This window comes from Nipponia nippon, unplaced genomic scaffold, assembly GCF_047370975.1.
Source record: "Nipponia nippon isolate SJK-2023a ecotype South Korea unplaced genomic scaffold, ASM4737097v1 scaffold_12, whole genome shotgun sequence".
Lineage (NCBI taxonomy): Eukaryota > Metazoa > Chordata > Aves > Pelecaniformes > Threskiornithidae > Nipponia > Nipponia nippon.
In genome coordinates, this window is record NW_028262313.1 from 21,359,861 (window position 1) to 21,381,870 (window position 22,010).

Below are 22,010 nucleotides of genomic sequence, written 5' to 3' on the forward strand. Positions count from 1 at the left end.
TGGCTTCATATTCTGAAGTTTACCTTTTTTACTGGTGGTAAGTAATTTGGAGTGTATATAACAAGCACAGGTGGAATTGAGTTTTTAGCTAAGCCCTCTTCTTATATCGTCTTTGTTATGTGACTGGTTTTAGGAAGATAACATATTTATTCATTTTATGCCAAGAAATACGGCAAAATCATGGACTCCTTACTGAACTCTCTTTACAAATCATTGCTAAACAGTGTATTTTTAAAATGATTGCATGCATTCTGAATCTTTTATGATTCTACCACTGTTGTAAGGTTAAAAAAAAAAAAAATCTGTAGAAGTTGTTACTGATGTTATTTAGTAATGCATAGGCTTAGCTTTGATATATTTGGTTATCTTGCTAACCCTATTAAGCAACAATTGTCAGTAATTGGGTTTATTATTTTTTTAATCATTAATATAGGTATAGTAAGTGCAGTAATCTAATATGTAAAAAACGTACAATATAAAATTTTTTCCAAAGTTCTAATTTAGAATTAGATGCCTGACTTCAGTCAGAGAAGAGGCTGGTATCAAATGCTTGCTTCTGCCTTTGAAAACTTACCCCTGCAACTATTCTGGCAAATGAAGTGATATGCATAGTACATATTCTTGTTCTTTTTAACTGACTCTGAGCTGCTCAGTTGCAGTAGATGTGCTACTGCAGAGAGCTGTTGGAAAAAATCTTTTAGATCTAATACCAGAGGCCTGTGATTTTTGAGCCAGAAGGACCGAATTCCGACACTTTACAGCTTTGAAGTGCTGCGTACCTTAATTTTCAGACTCCTACATGTTTGAAATTGTAGGTGGTACAGATTTGGCTTAGGTCATTCTTTAAAAAATGTCTTTTATCCTAAACTATAAGAGAACCGATATCCACAGAATATGAAAACGTCAGTCAAAAAGGCTTAACTTCTTAAACGTGTTGATTTGCATGGTTATATAATTTACACTAAATATCAAGCATTGTATGAGATACTTAATAAACCAAGAAATAAGATTGATAAGAAAATAAACCAAGAAATAAGGTTGATACTGCTGATCTACAAAAGGAGTCTGTTTCCTGAAAGCTATGCAAAAGTTTACTGAACTGAGGCTGCTGTTGGCTTTAAATTCATATAGTGCCCAATACACCAACAAATAAGCAGTGGATATTTCGGATGTTAGATGAGTAGTTAACATTTATTTCTCCTTACAGTGATGTAGTTCTAGATATACTCAATAAGCTTTCTGTAATGTCAGACAATGATTATTTATGTGAAAAATGAGTTGTAGTGGGTTTTTTGCATACCACCATCTTTTTTATTCATTGCCAAAATGTAAACGTGCCATTTAAAAGCAGTCTCGCACAGTAATTATAGTGAAAAGGAAGACTGGGAAACACTGAGTTACATGGTGACAAAGAAAGTGGATTTTAGAGTCAGTTTATCTCCTGCTGAAATAGAATAGCAGTTGCATCAAGTAGGGTTCTTCAGTTTCTGAACTAGTGTTCATTAGATCGTGTATCGTTTGATTTTCATGTGACAAAACAGATCCTAATTACATTTTCAGTCTAGTGGGCTCTTAGGTGAAGCTCTCCTGTAAAATATTTTATTTAAACATACTTTTAACACCAGAATATTCAGAGACTTGTCAGGGAAGGAATCTAGCTTAAAAACACTCTGAAACTCTGTGCAAGGAGATATGTAGCCCTTTGTGTCTGAGTTGAAGTGAACAGGTTCAGAACTCTTATGTTTTTCTAAACTCGGCTTGAATTTTGGCAAGCCATCCTAGATTGCTCTGTAGGGAGTGTTGGAGTTGGAGCTTCATAGCTAAATAACCATCAGCACGCTAGTGCGTGGATACATCGCAAGTAATTAAAAGTGAAGCACCAAAACTTTCTCACTTCTTCCTGACTAAAGCATGCTTTCTCAGCAGCAGAACTAAAACAGTTTGCTAACCTCCAGCACTTGTGTCAGCAGCAAAATTGAAAGTATTTTTTGTCACCTGCACTGCTGTCAGCAGAAAAAAAAATAGAAACTAGAGGAACATAATTTCAGCAGTAACATAAGTATCAGAATGATTTACCTGTCTGTTCTGCTTCACTTTCATCTCAGCTTTCAGGGCTTCATTCATCAATCTTTTATTTACACACGCATATCTCATTTTTACACAATTTCTTTCTCCCTGACCAGATGGCTGCGTTGTCTGCTCGGTGTTCATCAAAGAGAATGAGAAAATACACGGATGCGTAGTGTCATCTGGGTAGGATTTGGCTAACTCTATTTTTCAGCAGCAATTTTGTAAGTATTCAGATAATGAAAAAGAACACTTAGACATTTCAGAAAAAATACCACAAAATTCTCACATGTATTACTTATTTTTATCCATATGAAAATATTATCTCTCAGTCTATGCACCAGGTTTGTTTCCTCACACACAGCCATTTAAGTGGCAGTAGTTTAGTAGGATTAATATAACACTGAAAGCTGGTCAAAAAAAGATAGGTGCATCTTAAATAATGTGAAGAAATCGTTTCTACTAATTAAAAAAAAAATGCTATTATTCATTTGAATAACATATGCGAGTGCTGTAGTAGTTCAATTTATATTTCATCTATAGTACCCATTTTGGCTGTATACAGTTCTGGTTTTAGAACAAGCGTAGTGAGTTTGCTTCCAGTGAGCTTTTCTTGACATGTGTAGAACGTTTCAGGAAGAAGCTTGTTCTAGTCTTGAAATGCTTTCAAATCTTACTCTTGCTCTTAACTTTTTGCAGAATTATTCTTGCCTAATTTCACGTAACCTGTCTTGCCTGCAGTATTTCTAACATTTATTTTGTTGTATTCTTAGTTTCTTAAGTGCTAGTCACATATAAACTTAGCCTATAGAATTTAGCTTTAGTGATGCGTTCATTTTTGTACCATGTTTAAAATTTAATAATACACAGTAGAAATAAATATTAGTAATGACATTTCCAATTTTTGAGTCCCATCGTTGTAAATTAGATATTTACCAAGTGTTGATTTGCTCTTTTTCTACCAGATTCAATTTCTAGTCTGTTTGATAGCAGAGTTTGTGATTGGTTTGGAATTACTTATAGGCTGATTAACTTGAGTAATCCCAGGCAAAGAATGGGAAAGAAAAAATTCGTGGGGAATTCCATTCCATTCCTTTTGACAGTCAGCATTATATTATGGATGACAAGTATCATTAGATGAATTTTATATAATTCTTCAAGGTTAATGTTCATAAAGGTATTTGTACAGATGTAATATGTATTTTAGATGCAAGTTGTTGGCTTGGCTAGAACACAACAAATTATCGGAGTATTATGAATAGAACACATGTAAAATGGATTTAAATCAGCTAAGAGACCTCACAAAGGAGCTAACAATTGGAAACAGTCTTTGAAAGGCAGTATTTCTGGCAGGGTAGAAAAGTATTATGTTCTTCAATATTCTTATCAATAATGTAACATAAATATTGTACTAGCACTCAGAACATTTGCCACTGACAAAATGATTATGGCTTAATAAGCATTGACAAGGACAGAGCCATTATGCATAGTAATACAGCTTGTAATGGTAAGCATCGGCCATTATAATAAACTACATGTTAATGCCGCTCTAGTCAAATGTATTCTTGTAGAACAGGGAAAATAGGTTATAACTACGGAGTGGACACTGTGTCCAGGGGGGAAGCGACTTTGAAAAGGCTTTAAAAATAACGGTAGTAAATGACTCAACAGAAACTCCCAGCGAATCCTATGTAATATAGGATAAATTTGATAATAATATAAAAATTACTTTGCACACTGCTGAGGCTAGTATGTTTTCATTTTTGATTCTGCAGTGCATTCTCATTAATTCTAGTATTTAAAGTGTAAACAATGTTGAACTTACAGAATGTAGAGAAGAGTTTCAAGTGTGAGTCAGGCTAGAGAAACACCTGTAAATTAGAGACTTCAAGGCTGGCTTGCTGAGCTGCTAAAAAAGAACTTAATAGGATAACTGTTAGCATACAAATAACTTCATTGGATCAAGGTTTGTGTACCAAAGTCTTTTTAACACAAACACAGCAAGGACTAGAACCTCAAGCAAAGTGAATTCATAATTGAAAACTGTGAAACAAACAGCCAGAGAAAGTGATGGCTTTTCTTTCTCAAAAAGTCTTCAGACAAAGCCTGAGTTGCCTTACTGTAAAGTCTGTGAGCCCATACAAGGCATATAACAAATTGCTGGAATTAAAGACTGAAATTCTATGACTGCAACACAGAAATCAGAATAGCTCATTTAAAGTAAATTTCTGCCCTTAAAGTTAAAAATACATGGTCATTTCTGAATATTATTGCTCTGATTACAGAGATGTGATTTAATTTATTGTTTAATTTACAGAAAAGGGATGCTGAAGAATGAGTGGAGAAAAACAGTGCCTCGAAACAGCAGTCTCTCAGGCGAAATTGGAGGAGTTGAAGGGAAAATGCCCAAACTATTTGCTGTGATGATTTAATCTCTTTTGCAGCAACCTACAAAACTGTTTTTACTTAGACTGGGAAAGACCTGATGGACATAAAAGAGTGCAAGAAAGTGAGCTGAATTGAAAGAGATTTTCTGTTAAATGAGAAACAGCAGTCGCTGAAGTGAAGCTAAACTGAAACATAGCCTGCTCCTCTCCTTTTATTCTTTCCACTGAGACTGCCTAAAGAAGCAAGCTCTGCTTAAACTGGAATGTAAGAAAAATATGCATTTAGAACATTTATTGTTTTAATATTTTTGGAAGTTTTATATCTACTGCTAAAGATGACTTTTGGCTCTGAGGACTACTGTGTGATTTTATACCACTTAATGCATATTTCCAGAGGAAAATAATTCAAACGCTGAAATGTAGTCAGACTTGAAGCTGGATACATACAAAACTATGGCTCAGGGCTGAAACTTGGAGAGAAATACAGAGTTCTCTGAATATGAAACAAGAGGAGGATAGAGATTGCAGTTGGCCAGTGTCATAGTTACTCCATTTTGCTTTCCAATTCTCCATACTCTCTTTTGGTCTTTTTGACTGAAAACATAATGGTAGAACCCCAGATGCTTAGTTTGTCTTTTCTGTGCAAGCCCTTGAAAGTGCGAAAGTCAAGAAAAACAATGCCTGCAGCTCTGGCTGTAAATAGTCACAAGATCTATCTGTGACATTTATTTTAACTACGTCTATTGTTTCACGTTATTTCCATGGAAGGAATGCTAAAAATTAATCTGTTTAAAAAAACCCAAACCACTAGTTTCTTGTAATCAGTGCTGGCAGATTGAAGTTTTCTTTCCTCCTTCTGTTAGAACTGGACAGTAGTTGTAATATGTACATTTTCGAGTAAAGGTATAAGAATTTAAAAGATTTTTAAAAGGATGTAGAGATGTAATAGACTACTTCAGAGTCCTCCTTTCTCCACTCTGTGTAGAGAACACTGCCATCTGGAGAAAAAAGGAAGAGAACTGTGTTACACCTGAGGGCAGCAAACAGCTGAAAATTCAGAGTTCAGCAGCAGTAAGTGACACGGGACACATTTTCTTGGGGTAATCTAATAGGCTGCGAGGACAGCAGGGCATCACTTACACAAGAGCAGGACAACTGTGATTTTGTTGATGGAGTGTCCTCAGCAGGGCATCTCAGGTTTCAGGAATGGCCCATGCTAACAATAACTATCTCTCTGAGGTTGTGAACTGCCCTGAAAATGAATATGAGCCCTTGCAGCATAGAAATGAGGAACTCCAATTTCTGCTGAATCATTTTTCTCTGTCTTGGAAGAGAATAGCCATGATAGATGCAATGCAGTGAAAGAACAGGAGCTTCTGGAGTTCCATGCATATCAACAAGTTCCAAAACTACCATCCCACCATCTTTATTACGACATAAAAGCTATCAAAATCCAAATACCTCCTCTCCCACCTCCTTTCAACATTATGGAGCTTAACACATGGCATAGTTTGTTAGTTTGATAGTGTTTTTATAATAGTGGTTTTAGTACACATCTGTGGGATGATGCAGACTTGCAAACCTCGTAAATAGGGCTGATATCCCCATTTGTGAGGACAGAAAACCCAACAAGGAGGCTGTGACCTGCCCAAAATCACACGAGATTTAGCTATCTTAGGTATCAGAGGCTAGCTTAGTCCACAGATTTACCACTGCATAGCCCATAAAATCAAGAGTTTTCAACTTAAGGAAAAAACACTTGAAGTAAAACTGTACGTGGGAGGGAAAACACTAACTACATTTTCAGGATGGTAGTTGTAACTCAGTTCTAACCAGTCAAGAGAGAGGACTTGGTACTTCTTTCAAACTGTCAGCTCGGTGCTGCTGTGCCCAGTGGCCACTTGTGAAGAGACGCGTAAAACTGAAGAAACAGAAAACAACAAACGAAGACACCCTTCTGCTAAAGTAAGGCCTTACCAGTTATGAAGTTCAGATATGTCGTGGCTCAGAAATACCCTTGCTTCCAAAAGCATTTTGGAAAACCAGAAAAGTTGTAAGAAGACAGCGAAATAGTCAGCAGCGTGGGGCAGGTTCCTTCCAGGGGCAGGCTGAATAGACCAGAACTCTACAGCTTGCAAAGGAAACGCAGGTAGGGTGATCTAGCAGAAGGCCTGTAGCATCATGAACCGCTTGGAGAAAATGTTCAGAAAACAATTTTTCGTTATTTTTCATAGCACAAGAGACATGAGGCATGAAAGAGGTTAATATCTCTAGGTGTGGAGCGAGTTTGGGTTTTTTTTCAGTTGATTTTTTTTTTTTTTTCTTCCAGAAAAGTAGTGGCTATTCATTGGTCAGAGAAGTGGAATACTTATAAGGGCCTGCTCAGGAGAATGTGAGTCCACAATCCGTTTTAAGATGTTTCTAGTTCTTTCGTTCTGTCTTTAACAGTAGAATTTTAAAGCTGTTTAGCAATGTAGATATATTTTTTTTCGTTCCTCAGTGAGTGCTAAGAATGTTAGTGCATTGAATCTTGGTCATAAACTCAGATTCGGTGTTTCTTATGTAAGGGGGTATTTTTTGGAAGTTTTCACTTAGTTTACAAAAGGCATTTTCTAAGCCTTTCCAGTTCTAAGGACATCGGACATACATCATTTAGGAATGATAGCAAGCTAATCATTATGTTTTCTTCTATATTTAAATCTTCTTTATGACAGTTACAGTGTCCTTAACTACTAGTTCAGAGAAATGAAAAAATCCAGCCACAAGAATATTTAATTGCTGTAAGTACCTGCTAACTATTAATCTCTGCTAGCATACAGTAATATAATAAATTTTGTATGGCTATATGATTATCAGACAAATTACTTATGATCAGTGCTTTTCCAGTGGACCCAAACACACTGCTGCTATTACTGTATTAGAGTAAGCAATGAAATTATTTGTTCTGGAGTTCAGCCGTCAAATGCCAAAGCAGCCACTTTTCCCTCATGAGTGGCACGTAGCCTTCCACGTAGCAAAAGCTCGTTGTGTGTTCCTGGGATTCTTAAGCTCTTTAGTCGCTATCGGATTAGAGTGATTTTTCAGTGAAACTTCAGGTTTAGTGACATCTACACAGAAGATTAAAACTTTGTTTCAGTTCAGATCTCCATCTTTTTTAAAATAAGTGTGAGTGGATGAAGGAATGCTGAAAGCTGTGGTTTATAAAAAGATGGAATATGCCTGTGTATTGAAACTGCCATGTATTAGGCATAAGGACTGCTGACAGGCCGCAATGGAAATGTGTTCTATCGGGTTATAAGCTAGCTTACCCTACCCTAACTTCTTCCACCTTAAAGATAACTCCAAAAGAGGGCATGTTTTCTGGTTACCTTAAAGGTAAAATAAATAATTTTGTGTTAGGCAGAGCATTATTAGACAACATTGGGAGGCAGAATGAAAAGAGACTAGAAATAGGGAGGGGAGAGTGTGCAATGATGTAGCCACTGTTTTTTAAAAACAAACAAACAAACAAACCAACAAAACAAAAACAAAAAAACAAACCACTGAGGAGAGAAACTGCTTGTAGGTTACAATTGTCATTCCTGATTATATGAATCTTTCAGGTATTGTCATCTCCTGTTGTCAGTCACAGCTGCTATCAGATGCTTCCATACTGAAATCTGCAGAGGTGCTTTTTTGGATCTTCGTAAACACTTTTAAGACACATCATTTTTAGCATCGAGGTCTACGTTAGATGCACAGCTTCTCTGGAAGTCTGGGTTGGGGAGCGATCATTCCTCTGAGCTACCAAGATGCTCATCACCCAGAGTAGACTTTGTGTGGAGACAATATTTCAGAGAAACACTTTCGTTAAGTAAGTACATGGTTTTTGTTAAAAGGATATCTTGTAATCATCTTCTAATAACAAATTTATCTTGAAGAGATGTAGGTTTTTTGGTTTGGGGAAAATTAATTGGTACAATTGCAGATTTTGAGAGAGATGTGTAGTTCCATGTTAATGCTAGTAAGATCCTTGTTTCTTGTGATATCTGTTGGCAATGCATTTCACAGATTAATTATAGTTTAGTTTTGTTTAAGAAGAGCGGGGAGTTTTTAGCTTTAAATATACTTGCTTCCAATTCTCTGCCTCTGTTACGAGAGTAAACAGAAGCACTTAATTTACCTTCTTAAATGTTTGCTATTTTATCTCTTTATCACATCTTCTCTTACTCATCTCGACTTTGAAGAAAAATGTCCTATTTTTCACTCTCATATTTTTTTTTGTAGGTTTGATAATTTTTGTTGCTCTTCTTTAGAGCCCTTTGGTCTGTTTTGTACTTTTTTTTTTTAAGAGTATGATCAGAACTGAAGACAATAATTGAGGGAGGAAGCTATTTTACCCATTTATAAGATGGACTCATAATAACATACCTTCTGCTAGGAAAATAAACTTGCTTGACTGAAGAAAAAAAATCTCTTTAAAATTCCTGAGACTGCCTTGTAAGCACTCAATTTAGTATTCTTCGTAGATTTATAATACTGAGTTTGCTCAAACTTCACCCTCACACTTTTTTTTTTTCTTTGCTGCTCAATATCTGTTTAGATTAGGAATTTCCAAGGATTTAAAGGACTTTGATACCTTTCTCCCATTGAATTTCAAGCTCCACCAGACTCCTTTGAATAGACCATTCTTATTGAATGACATTTTCCTGCTATCTATCTATCTATGTTTAAAGAGCTCTTTAGATTTGAAAGAAACAATATAAACAACTATTTCTTTTTAAGGATTCATTCAGGATTTGGGCTTCTACCTTTATGTTTGTACGGATATGTATTTTAATTCCAATCCATTGCTTTTACATGGAAGAATTTCTTTTAATTTTAATATTGAATATTGTGAACACTGAACTTAAGTGTGCAAGCATGGTAGTCATGTCTGGAAGAATTACCTAAAACCACCATGTGAATACAGAAATTTTTCACGCTTACTCATTTTTTAAATTATGACCTACAAACAAATTTTGTAATTCTTATTCAGGTATCATGGAAGTGTACTTACATGTTCCTGTTGTGTTTTACACTGCTTTATACTTCTCATATTCTCCCTTATCAAAGGAAGATATAAGGTGCTGTATCTCCAGAAAAGAACTCCCTTCTTTTCCTTTTCTTGTTCATTAAAAAATCAGATTACTTGGTAATGCTGCTGTTCATTGTTTTGGCTCATCTGGATAAGAAATAAGTACGAAATTTTCAAAAATATTGTGTCCAAGTGACCTGGTAGAGGAAAAAAAGGATTTCTGATTAAAAACCAAGACCAGTTAGGTATGCAAGACTGCATCTAATTTATGCTTTCAGTTGCCATGACTATGTATGCGCATTGGATAATTGCTAGCACAAATGACTACTGGCATTTGCACACACATTTATCCAATTAGTATGTGCAATCAAAGTAATTTCATGCACAAATTAGCTGCACAATTGTGCATGCCTGCTGCACATGTAATTGTATGCCTAATTGGTCTGAAAGTCTTGTTCACAATGTGTGTCTCGATTTTATTGCAATATAACATAAAAAACAGGGAGTTTTCGTCGCAGAAATGTCCATTTTGCATAACGTTAGCATTTAGAACTAACTCCAAACTCTTTTTACTAGATTTCACAAAATAAATATTTCTGTATGTCCTACCTGTAGGCAATGTGAGCTCGCATTCCATAAATTAAATGACGGTGGAAAATGTAACTTGCCTTGAGTTTTTAATAATTATAGTCTTAATAAATCCTATAAATTATTCTATCCTTTATGTAGAAATAAGGCCACAAACCTGCACCACTTTTGTTTCTTATATGCTACATATAACATTAAAAATAATATATGATTATGAATGCTTGCATGCAAAAAATGTTAAAAATATTACCACAGTTTTATATTACAAGAAAATGTATTAAGCATTATATTTAGTTCATGAAAGCATGAAAGCCCTATAGAAAAAAATACTGGAATCGATGAAGTCATAATTTCGTTTGTAATTTTTCTACATTTGATCTTATACTTGAACCAGGGCTTCTTTAAAAGTGAGTTTATCTGTTTTGTAATCATATTTACTGAAATACATTTTTTAAATCTTGATTATAACAAGGAAATCGAAGAGCTTAAGAAGGAAGCCCTATTTTTCTTTAAAAATACCATCAAAATGGTAAATTTTGACCAGGCTGTGTAAAGTAAGCAGCTACCATAGAGAAACTTCCCGAACATCTATAACATACCTAATGTTTTATTATCTATAATTCATTTAATTGCAAAAATTTTGGCACTGCTTTTAATATTTCGAATAACGTGGTACAGTATTTTCTGTGTTTTCTCATCTTGCATCCAGTGAGAGGCAGGCATAGGAAAAGAGATCATAGACTGTGGCTTGGAAAATGTTAAAAAATATAGCAACAGAGTTATTGTCTGCCTTTGAATTTCCCTGAATTAATTTTGAAATGTTTTCCTTGGACTGGCAGTCCTAAAAGTGGTTTTCCAAAGCTAGGCCAGGTGTAAAAGAAAGGTAAAATAAGGGAGGAGTAGATATGCGTGCTTGTCCAAAAAGAAGAGCTCGTAGTTAAGCTTAGTGTCAAGGAGAGGTGATAGGTCATCAGGCACTTATTGGCAGATAAGGGAAGCTGATAGTAATCTTCAGGGCTTTCCAATATGAAAGAGCTTTTCTTATCTACCTTTGATGTGCCCTAACCTTAAGGCCATTCTGGTGATAGATGTGTAGAGAGATGTTTCTTGCTGTTTTGTTAAAAGACACTGTTTATGCCACTCTCGCCTTGTTCAGTGTAATTCTGATAGCATGGAAAATTTCAGAACCCTTCTGCAGCTGGTCAGGCTACCAAGGCAGCACCAGCAGCGTGTGGTAAACCAGCACCTCTTGGAGAAGGCAGAATCCAGCTGGTGACTAAACCACTGCAGCTCCAAGAAGGAGCAGAGCGTCTGCAGCAGTGCTGGCCCGATGAAGACCCCTCACGTGGCCCCAGGAGCCAGTCTCCTGGCCACTCAACTACTAAGCCAGCTAGTTAATATTTGGGAGGTGGGGCGTGCAACATCCACAGGACATGCTACGTGTAACAGAGAACGTGCCATAACTTTGGCTATGCTTTAATGTGAGGCTATTCAGGTATCCGCCTTCAGCATTCGGACCAACAGGTTAAAGTTATCTCCTGCTTCCAGTGTAGCTGAGCTGGAGAGATGAGTGCTGATGGCTATCAGCTGGGTGTTTTCAGATTCAAATCCCGATAAGGATGCTTTGTTTGAAGGCATTTTTTGTGCCTTTGTTTTTTATTAAATGAAAGAACTAATAAAAATAATCCAACATATCAGAAAGCTAAGTTGCAGAGTTCAACATTTGTTATTTGGGAAATATTTGTATAAGCATTGTTTATTTTCTTCTGTTAATACATGATAGGTAAAGATAAGAATCTTGTAGCAGGGGGCCTGTTCAGCCTGTGTGCAGGTAACTAGTTTTCAGAGGGTGACAGACGTTTATGCTGCGAGTTTGTTGCCTGTGAGAGCAATCCTGTATTTACACTGGAAGTGGCCAGGGCACTAAACAAATGAAAAAAAAACCCAAACCACCACCCCAGAGGACTGCAAGTGAAGTTGGTCGTGTTCTTTCCTTGTAGCAGACTTTTCATAGGGTACCCAGCAAATGTTTCAGTCTTGGCAGGTTGTCACCTAGAAAAAGAGACGTCCAGTTAGGCGTCCTTTGAGATGCACAGTACTAGATTTTTTAGGGCTGCAACTGAACGTAGTATGAGTTGTAAATCCTTGCTTCTCTTGGAAAGAGGCAAACGTAAAAGTGATTCCCAGTTCCACCGTTCCAGCAATTCATTGTGCTTTGGGATGTATCGCTCTGTCTCAGTTTATTTGTCAAGTGGTATTCATAGTGTAATTTTATATTCTGGGAGAACTGGGCATATAATGTAATTAATACTTATAAGAAAACTGTTAGCAATACAGTCCAAATAAAAGACCTCAAGGAAATGGATGGTTCTATCTCCGTTTTTGCATGGAGTAAATAAAGTAGGGAATTTCACACAGAATGATAAAGACTGAGAGAAATATTGAATCTTTGCCTGAGTGAGCACACTTTGTCTTCTGCACTAAATAAGGGCGGCAACAGTATATGGTCGCATAATTAAATATGGAATGATGACGTGTACAGACAAGAAAGTTAAATTAGCTATTATTCTGATGCTTAGGTTTTCTTTTTGAATCATTTATAATCTTAAGAATAAGTAAAATGAAATGTTACTGTCTGCATGTTCAGGGGTTCCCCCCATACATAGAAAGAAAAGAGGTGGAAAAAAAAGTGACTGAACTTCTGGGGTGAGGGAGGGCTGTCTGGACACAGCTGGCCAAATTCTGTGAAAACTTGTCAGTACGCCCTCGCACCTTGGGATGATCTCTGGTCCTTAGTTGGTCGTACGGCTCTATATAGCCTTCATTTCCAAATCCTGGCTCAGTTTTGTGTGCTCTTTTTCAATAGATCTGTGCTTCTGTTCATTCCTGTATTTGATAGTTGTATATTAGGCGATCTGCAATCCTGCTTTTGCTGCTTTTCCGAGTTCTGCGGCGGAGGCTGGATTCCCCTTGGCAGCGCTGCCTTACACTGACACCTGCCGGGAAGGGGGCCGGGGCGGCGGGCTGGGCCCAGCCACCGCCATCACCGGGCCTCCGCTGCCCGGGGCTACGCTTGTTTCTCAAAATACATGCCAGAAGCGTAGCCGAACCCGAATTGGCTTGAATTATCCGTTGTTTGAGCAATGTACGTATGAGGAAGAGATACAAGGCGGTGCGAGTGGTGCTTCTGGAGGGAATTGTGAGAAAAGGCACAAATTTCAGTGTGACGTAAGTTAAAAACACACAGCAACAGAAAACCTAACTCCTTGCAAACTAAGGCTAAACAGTATGCTACAGATTTATCACTGTCTTCTATACCACTTAGTACATCTTTTAATATTACTTTCTGTGTTTACTTTCTTTAATTTTGTGTATTAAAGTGATGATAATTAAGCACAACCTACAAGTGGTACAGTTAAAATATTTCAGTCAGTAGAGGATGAAGAACTTCATTTTACACTGAAACTTGTGACACTGCTTTTATGGTTGGTTTGGTTTGGGTTGTTTGTTTTGTTTTGTTTTTAAAGGCAAAAGTAAATGAGTAAAAAATTGTAGTAACTTGGGCTTTGTTGAGCTTTTAAGTGAGTCAGATGTATTATACTGAAAATGGTTTAGATGTTATTTGGCTGCCCATTGTAGATAAGCTGATTTTTTTTTTTTTTTCCCTGTAACAGTGTTTCAAATTAATTTGCAGTGGTTTAGATAACTCATTGAAAGACTGAGCGTAGATTAGACTAAAATTTCCCTTTGATATTCATAGGTAAGATAGCTGAAAAACACTCAGTGCGTATACCTACCTTTTGCAGAAATAACTATAAACGTGTGATGATGAAATCAGTTCCATAGTCTGTTAACTGAAGGGACTAAAGTATAAATGGATTTTTGAAACAAAATTAACAAAACAACATTAGGTCACATAATATCAAAAAAGGTTCTCTGTTGCATTATGGGCCGCAAGGAGTAAGTTCATTGCACTTCTGTACCTTCTGTCGTAGCTCCATGGAAAAGCTTAGGAGCAGACAGAAACCCTTGACGCAGTTCTTGAAGTAATTTTAGGGCAACAGAGTAAGAAGTAGTTCGACCAGACACAAAGAATATTGAAAATCACTCTCTAACTTTTTAAATAGTAAATAATCAGATTCAAAGGGCTAGCTAGGGGCATGAGAAGATACCTGAGGGCAAAATTTTGGTTTTATTCTTTAATAAGAATTGTCTTGAATATTTGAAGTATATGAACAAGAGAACCCTGCATTATGAGACAGCAATGATTATTGCATAGCCGTGCTATCAAGGCAGGAGAATTGAGCCACTGAGCTGTACACGTCTCTTCTTCCCTCTCTGCCCGCAGGTGCACACACCGTTAGGCTTGCTGTGCCACTTCCACCACCCGAGCCGCACGCTGTCCTCTCCCCTAGGACCCCCCGTCCCAACGTACTAAACCAGCCGCAGCAGCTCCTCACTCTGGTCTTTGTGCACCTCACAAATTAAAGCTAAGGAGTACCAGGAATTCAAAGGATTTTTTAATGTTGGAGTCTCTTTGGTTCCTTTAAGGATGATGAACCTATCTCTATGTCCTTCACTTACAAAGCAAAGAACCAAAAAATTAGCAGACAAGTATTGTAGTTTACCTTTTAACTCCTCAAGGACCACATCTCGATTTTAAATTATTAACCCTCTGTAATGCCACTGCTTACAACATATAGTTGAAGTTTAGTTGCTGAAGTTCTGTTGTCAATCACTTTTTAAAAAACATGTAAAGCAGGAATCCCCCCGGTTATCCAGAGATGAAGTTTTGCTTATTTGGAGCAGACAATTACGACGAGAGCTGCCTATCTCACTGCTGATTGTATTTCTTTAATGAGTCATCTCCTACCCCTGAAGGTACAAAGCAAATCCTATTTCTTTTTGCTTGGTTTTTAAAATTGTTTTGGGAATGCTTAGCACAGCAAAAGCCAGCCTGTTTGCACTTGTAGAACTGAGAGCATTTTAATACTAAGCTTTCATTCGACCAAAATCTGTCCTTTTGGAAGCCACTAGTTAGCAGAATAACTGGGTGATTGCAGATACTGCAGCTGATGAAAGTGTGAGTTGCCTCTGGGCATAGTGGATAAAAATCTCATTTAAAAAACCAGGCCCCTGCATATGTAGCGCTTGCACATTCTCAAAACTGTTTCTGACAGGCAAGGAGATAGCACATGCTCGTATCCTAAGCAGGAAGCTTGCACTTAGCTCACGCACAAGATTTTACTTTGAAGGTTGTGATTTCAATATCAAATAACTTCTAAACATGTAAAGCCGAATCATAATGTCTTAAAAAAAGAGAAAACTCACATTGATACCCAAGAATGGTTTTGTTACAAGTAGATACTGGAGGTTTTGTTACAGTATATAACCAGTGCGGAGAGGAGCAGATCCTTACTTTTGGTACTTGTAAAATATTTCTTTTTTTCATATTGAACTGTAAGATAAAATGTAATTTCAAATGTGAAAAGTTATAAGGTACATAATCATAATTGCAGGAAAGACTCATTATTATTTTGTACCTTAGATGTTTATTAATCCCTTACAGTTTTGTCTTTTATTGCATGAACTTATTTTTGATTGTAGATTGTCTAGATGAAATCTTGGTCCCAAACTCCTGGTTACCAGAAGCTAGGGCAGAGTACCTGAGGAAAGACCTCACTGTCTAACCCGATTCTTATACTTTTTCCCTAAGGATTTGATACTAGGCGTTATAAAGACAGGCTACTCGGGCAGATGCAAAGTGGCAGTTCTCCGATGCCCTTATTTGATCGATTACGCTAGTTCCTGAAGCTTAATTCTTGGAGCTTGGTATATAGTTTTCATGGGCTTGGGATACAGATGGCTAGCTGACCCTGAAGATCCAAAGCCTAAGGATAGACATGGTCAGAATAGAAATAAGTGCCTTTTTTTTAGTACCTAAGAAAACTGGAACAATCTGGCTGAAGTACTAACGCAAGCTAAACATTGACTGCTTCACCTGAGGGTCTCACGCACAGATCACGCTGTGTGGCTAGATCTGTTCTAGCCAAATACAAGTGACAGTATGCCCTTCAGTGTGCCTTTTGGGGGGCTTCTTCCTTTCTGCCTTTCTCGGGTTATATTCTTCCCTTTGAATATGGTTTACAATCCCCTCTTTTTTTTTAATTTCTGAGCTGGAGGTTAATATACTTACTCTTTTTCTTTTTTTTTTTTAAAAAGTGTCACATGAAAAATATACAGTTTTTTGCTTATGTATTGAATGTATTTCTACTTTCAGCTTTTGATCTAAAACTACTTAAGCAGCATTATTTTCTTTACAAGAAAGGAACAGTAGAGGGAGGTGTTCTCTAACTTTCTCACTATCAACTGTTCTGAAGTGTGTAATGAAAATCAATTTTACCATGTAATTTGAATGATATCTGAATGCAACAACGATTACGTTGCGCTTTAAACATTTTGTGTTTGAAAACAGAAGTGGAAAGACTGTTGAAAGTGTCCCAGATACTTAGCATATGCTCCGGGACTGAATTTGAATGTGTTTATTCAGGCACTTGGAAGGCTTTATATACATTTGAAGGGAGACAGTTCTGGTTCCATAAATTCAAAAACTCATACCAAGATTGACTTTAAGACGTACACTTTACTGAAACGGATTTTGGTGTGCTTTCTGGATTTTGAGTCTCTGGAAAAAATGTGATCCCTGTGATTATTTTTATATTTACTTTCAAAGTTCGGATTACTTTTTTAAACATAATTCCAAATTCTGGTCTCCTTGTGGCTACTTAGGGCCAGTTTCTGTATACTTGTCATACATCTTGGGATGTACTGAGCTGCAGTTCTCTCCCCCCCTTATTACTGTCCTTTTCTGCTTCCCTTTTCTTTCATCGTCCCAGCAATCCAGTGCATCCTTTTTCCCTGCCACCTTGCCCACGCTCTGTTTTCTCCTCCAGTCTCCCTGCACTAATCCGCACAGTTTTCTCTTTTGGACAGTCCTCATTTCGGGGCTCGCGGTCTCATTCTGTCTCCCCTGTCCTGTCCCTGCCTTCTGTGCCGGTGTGGTCATTTGCTATCCTCCGTTGTGCGCCGTTTCCCACAAACAAGGACCCTCAGTTTGATACAGTCTCTCATCAACCACTTCCATATTCAGATTCACGTTCCTCTCCGCCATCTCCTTGCCGTGTTTCCTAACAGCAGGTTTGCTTTCATTGAACCTTGAGGGAGATAGCAGCACGTTGTTGAGAGGCGTGTGGTCTCAATCCCAACAAAAATACGAGGACAGAGTCTAGCCATCCTGAGTGAAATGTTCACAGAAAAACTGTAAGAGTTTGTGATAAGTTAAATATTTACACTGAGGCTGGTGATCGAAGTGTAAGTGTCTGCACGCCTTGCGTAATCAGAAACATACATTTGGATGAGTTTTTTTCCGAGTGTCAGTTAAGCGGATGAAAATAGGTTTTGTCAGAACAGACATATGGATTCCTTCCCGGCTCTTTCCAAAAGGGTTCTCGTGCAACCTCTCGGTAACCTCATTTGTAAAACGGGGGAACAATACCTGCTGCCTTCGTATGGTTTTGCTCAATAATTGGGTCTTTGAAGCACGGTCGTTTGGCTGCCGTCCCAGTGCACCTGTCCCTTGGTGAAAGGGTATTTGATGGGGCTGTTTGTCTCTCAAATTGCTGATACGTTGGTCAGACACTTTCCCAGCTGGGGAGCCATATGTCGCAATTGCTTATGGTCGGTGCCTTTGATTAGGCATTTTTCTTTCAATTAAATGAAAATTGTCAGATTTTAAACAGAACTATTAAGAGTGTCCGTTTGTAGATAAAAAGTGAAGTCTGTAGGAGCTGTGAAGTAAGCCAGCAGTTCAGGTTTACGTAAAATGGGTACAAACTTGGAGACCCAGCAGCATCTCCGAGAAGTATAACTTTGAATAATAGCATGGAATTACATACCCATAATGAGTACTATAATGGAATTTTACAGATTAGTGAATTATTACCTTTGTTTTGCTTTTTCACAAGATAGAAACAAACTGTTTGTTAACCTTGTTTATTCTTCAAGCTATGAGGGTTTTTTTATATGCAAGTTATAGTGTGACATTTATTTTCAAGGGTCTGTTCTTTCCTGTATGGATGGTTTTACACAAAGATGTTTAGGGCATGTTCTCCCATTAATTTGGGGATATGAAAGTATGAGAACTGTTGGTACATGGATGCCATTCATCTCTGTAAATTTATAGCAAAGAACGTAAAATTAGCATTTTTTCCAGTCTTCGGTCACATTTTTAAATTATTCCTGCTGTATTGTTCTCAGTATGGGGGTATTGATGAGCGCAGATACGTGAAGCAATCTTCCATCGCTTTTTACAAGAGAAAAAAGTTTAGATGAAAGGATTTTGCAGCATGGACAGCATAAAGATTTATGCAACTTTTACTTAATCAGTAGAAAGTATATATAGGCACCTTTTATAGAAAAGCATCCACTGCTTGCTGGGTTTTTTTCCATTAACATTAGTAAAAACTCACCGGTCAACCATGCTAAGAGTGAATCCTTACTACGTTAGAAAGAACATTGCATTATTTTGACTTTTAAAAACCAGCAGAGAAATGTCCATAATGCAGTTGCTAACTGACAGGTGAACGAGGATTATTAAAGACAAGGACTATATTTTGATAGAATTTTCATGTGCAGTTATTTAATTTAGGATTGTACTTATGTCTACTTGATACAAGTCATGTAATTGCATTATACAGATACACCTTTATACGCAATTTTTATTTGCATCCAGAAAGAAAATGTCATTAGGGAAAATAATTTCAGACCAGGTACTTTTGCATGTCTTCCTGGCATGTAAGTGGCATTTGACTAGTGTGGAAAATCCGATAATGAACATAGCAGCATCAAAGTTTGAATTAAAAATCCACCCCCTAGAATGAGTAGCGAGACTTAAATGATGGAAACTGAACTGTTGGGGTTTGTCTTGTATGTAGTGCAGTAAACTCATTTTTTGTTTCTGTGATATTTCTGTGGAATCTAAAAGTTTTTTTAGCTTCTTAAAGGAAAAGATATCAACAACTCAGTTTTAACTATGTCTTTCCCTAGTCCTTGATAAATTGGATTTTGTGTTGCATTCAGTACACTTAATTTTAGAAGATTTAACGAGGACCTTCACAGTAATGTCATGAACAAATTCTTACTGGCCAGCTGGTAAGTGAAGGCTTCTTAATCTCACAATTTGGGTAGGGAGGAAAAAGGTCTTGGATTTGAGTGTAGCACACTAGTATGGTCCTGTTTGGACACCAGAATCCAAATCTGCATGAAAGAAGAAGCTTCAGTGATTCAGCTCGTGGCAACAGTTGCTGCTTATCCATTACTGTTGGCTGTGCCTGCACGTGGTAAATTGCTTCAGGTGGAATTATTGTCAAGTCTCACTCCAAGACGGTAAATTCGTAACCTGACTAACAATGACCACTGGTCCAAAAAACTCTGCACAGTTTAAAACAGTAAGGAAAGAGATATTAAAAATAGCCCAAACATCAGTTCTGTAGGAACTCTGGAACCTCAGGCTCTGGCACGTGTTTGTTCCACATGTCTGTCAGATCTGAATGTGATTTTTAGCACATATCAGTAGGACATGTCATTTAAGTGTTGATTTTGGGGGAATAAACATTTGAAAGTGAACAGGCTTGCTGCTTGCTGAAGTATGTTTGAATGACAGCTGTTCTGTTTTCCTAAATTTCAACAAGAAAACTAGCTTGAAGTTTTTCAGGAGCTAAATCTGGCAGGTTTTTGATACAAAGGAAACTTTGAAGGGCTGGAGTACTGACAGAAGGTGGGGGTGGAAGCACAGTTGCAGAACAAAAATTGGAAATAAATACGGATTTACTTTGCGCTTTAATTTACATTCTTGCCATTTTTTAGAACCCAAAGCAGAATAGGGGTACTTTAAGGCCACTGCTAGTAAAAAATATTTTTACAACGCTGTGGGAGCATGTAGTCTACCTTCCTCACTACATCCAGTGAAGGTGAGACTCAAGGCAGGGCTGAGAATGCAAGGCAAAGATAGCACTGCTGTGGCTGTGCATCCTCAGCGGGGGGACCAAGCTAGAACCTGTCCCGCGTACTGCACTTGCCGTCGGTTTATTACGCTTGTATGGGTGATGGTAGTCCTCGCCGTTCTCAAAACTCTCAGTATCTGGTGCATGGTTATAAATTAATAATGCTTTGGGTGTCATATCTTTGTTTCTGCAACTGCTGCTAATGAAGTTCTCTGTGTGCAGATTTTATTTAAATTCTATTTTTCTTTTGATCTTGCTGTTAGTATTTGAAGTTGACTGATATTTATCACTGTATTCTCACTACCTGCCCTAGTTTCCCTGGTGCGTACCCCATGGCCCTCTTGCTTAATGCTGAACTGGCAAAGATGCTGGCAAACGTATCGTAGACAAGCTGATGAAGTCAGACAAATGACTTAGGCTGGGTTCTGAACGTAAAGCTTTTGCCATTTTGGTTGAGCTATTTTTTTGTTTTGATTTTCTTTGGGAGGGGTAAGGGGTGTTACACCCAACAAAAACTCTTAGTATGGAAGCAGCTACTAAGCTAGCATAGCTAGTCTGGCAAACTTAGCTTAATATTTGGTGAGCGTTCAATGATAACATCATCGAGGCCTTGAGCAAGTCAAAGGAGTATTTTAATTCATAGTTTTCAGTGTATTTCTCCTACTGTTATGTTATTCATTTTAAAAGTGGCCATATTTTACTGTCAGTATCATTTTAGAAGAAATAACGCTCATTTCAGTATAAATGAAAGGGAAGTGTTACCATAAGACAAATTTGTGATGAGTGTTCTTCTGTTGGTACAGATGGCATCTGTGTATTTTTATCACTATAAATCACTCACAGTTGGAGTCATACTTAGTCCAATATCTTGCTTTATGTTTATTAAAATAATCACAGGTTTAGATACAATATTAATCACTCAGTTCTTCAGAAACATTTGGATTGGTAGATGAAAAAACATATTTATTTTGAGAAAGCAAATGATACGATTATTTTCCACATATTTATAAATTTACAAATAATAAACAAACTATATTGCAAAGCAGTGACTTAGTAAGCTCAAATATTGATTTGTAAGCCTTATTTTTCTCATACAATGTATTGTAAGTGTATGACTGATAAATCGGGACTTAAGATAGTACCAGTAAATGCACTGGGGAGAGTTACCTACATTTAAATACAAACTATATTTTTATATTTTTTCCCAAACGTCCCAGTCTGTTGGTAAGATTCCCCCAAAAGTCTTGAATTTATTTTTTATACTGTGATGACTACAGTTGCATTCCAGCTCTGAATTGGTAATAGTCCACAGCTGGACTAGCTTAGAGGGGAGGACAGAAAGATTTTAAAGACGAGGTTTTCAGCTAGAATACAGCTACTTGGATCTAACAGATTTGGATCAAACTACCTTTTTATTTCCCTTCTTCTGGGGATTGCTGATGACTTGTTTGGCTGGTAGCATAACCAAAGCAGTTTACAGACTCTCTTGCGTTACATAGGTTCCCTATGCTCCAGAGATGCCCGGTCTCGGATTAGGAGTGCCCTGTCTATTCTTCCAGCACCTGAGCCAAACCCCACAAGCACAGAATGGGAGAGCAGAGCCCTAAGTGCCTACATGCTACAACTCTCTGCTCTATCTGGTGAGTTTGTCTAATTTGTGCTATAATATCTACATAAAATGTACTATGAATCCCTGCAAATGATGTTGGCACCGTTCCACATAGCAATAGAAATGAGCTGTGGGCTGCGCTCCCTTTCGTCTTTGCAAAATGGTAAAGAGGGAGCAGATTCGTTCCAAGCTTTCCAAACTATGAGCTACAGCCTGAAGGGGAAAACAAAACAAATAATTTC

At 37.4% G+C, this 22,010-nt stretch overlaps 1 long non-coding RNA gene across 1 annotated transcript; it reads left to right on the forward strand.

Moving 5' to 3' along the window:
* Positions 1–6,783: 6,783 nt before the first annotated feature.
* Positions 6,784–21,794, forward strand: LOC148056743 (uncharacterized). The gene is made up of 4 exons (XR_015702433.1): positions 6,784–6,846; positions 7,169–7,234; positions 8,057–8,307; positions 21,659–21,794. It is a non-coding gene; the product is annotated as an uncharacterized LOC148056743 (long non-coding RNA).
* The last annotated feature ends 216 nt before the right edge of the window (positions 21,795–22,010 follow it).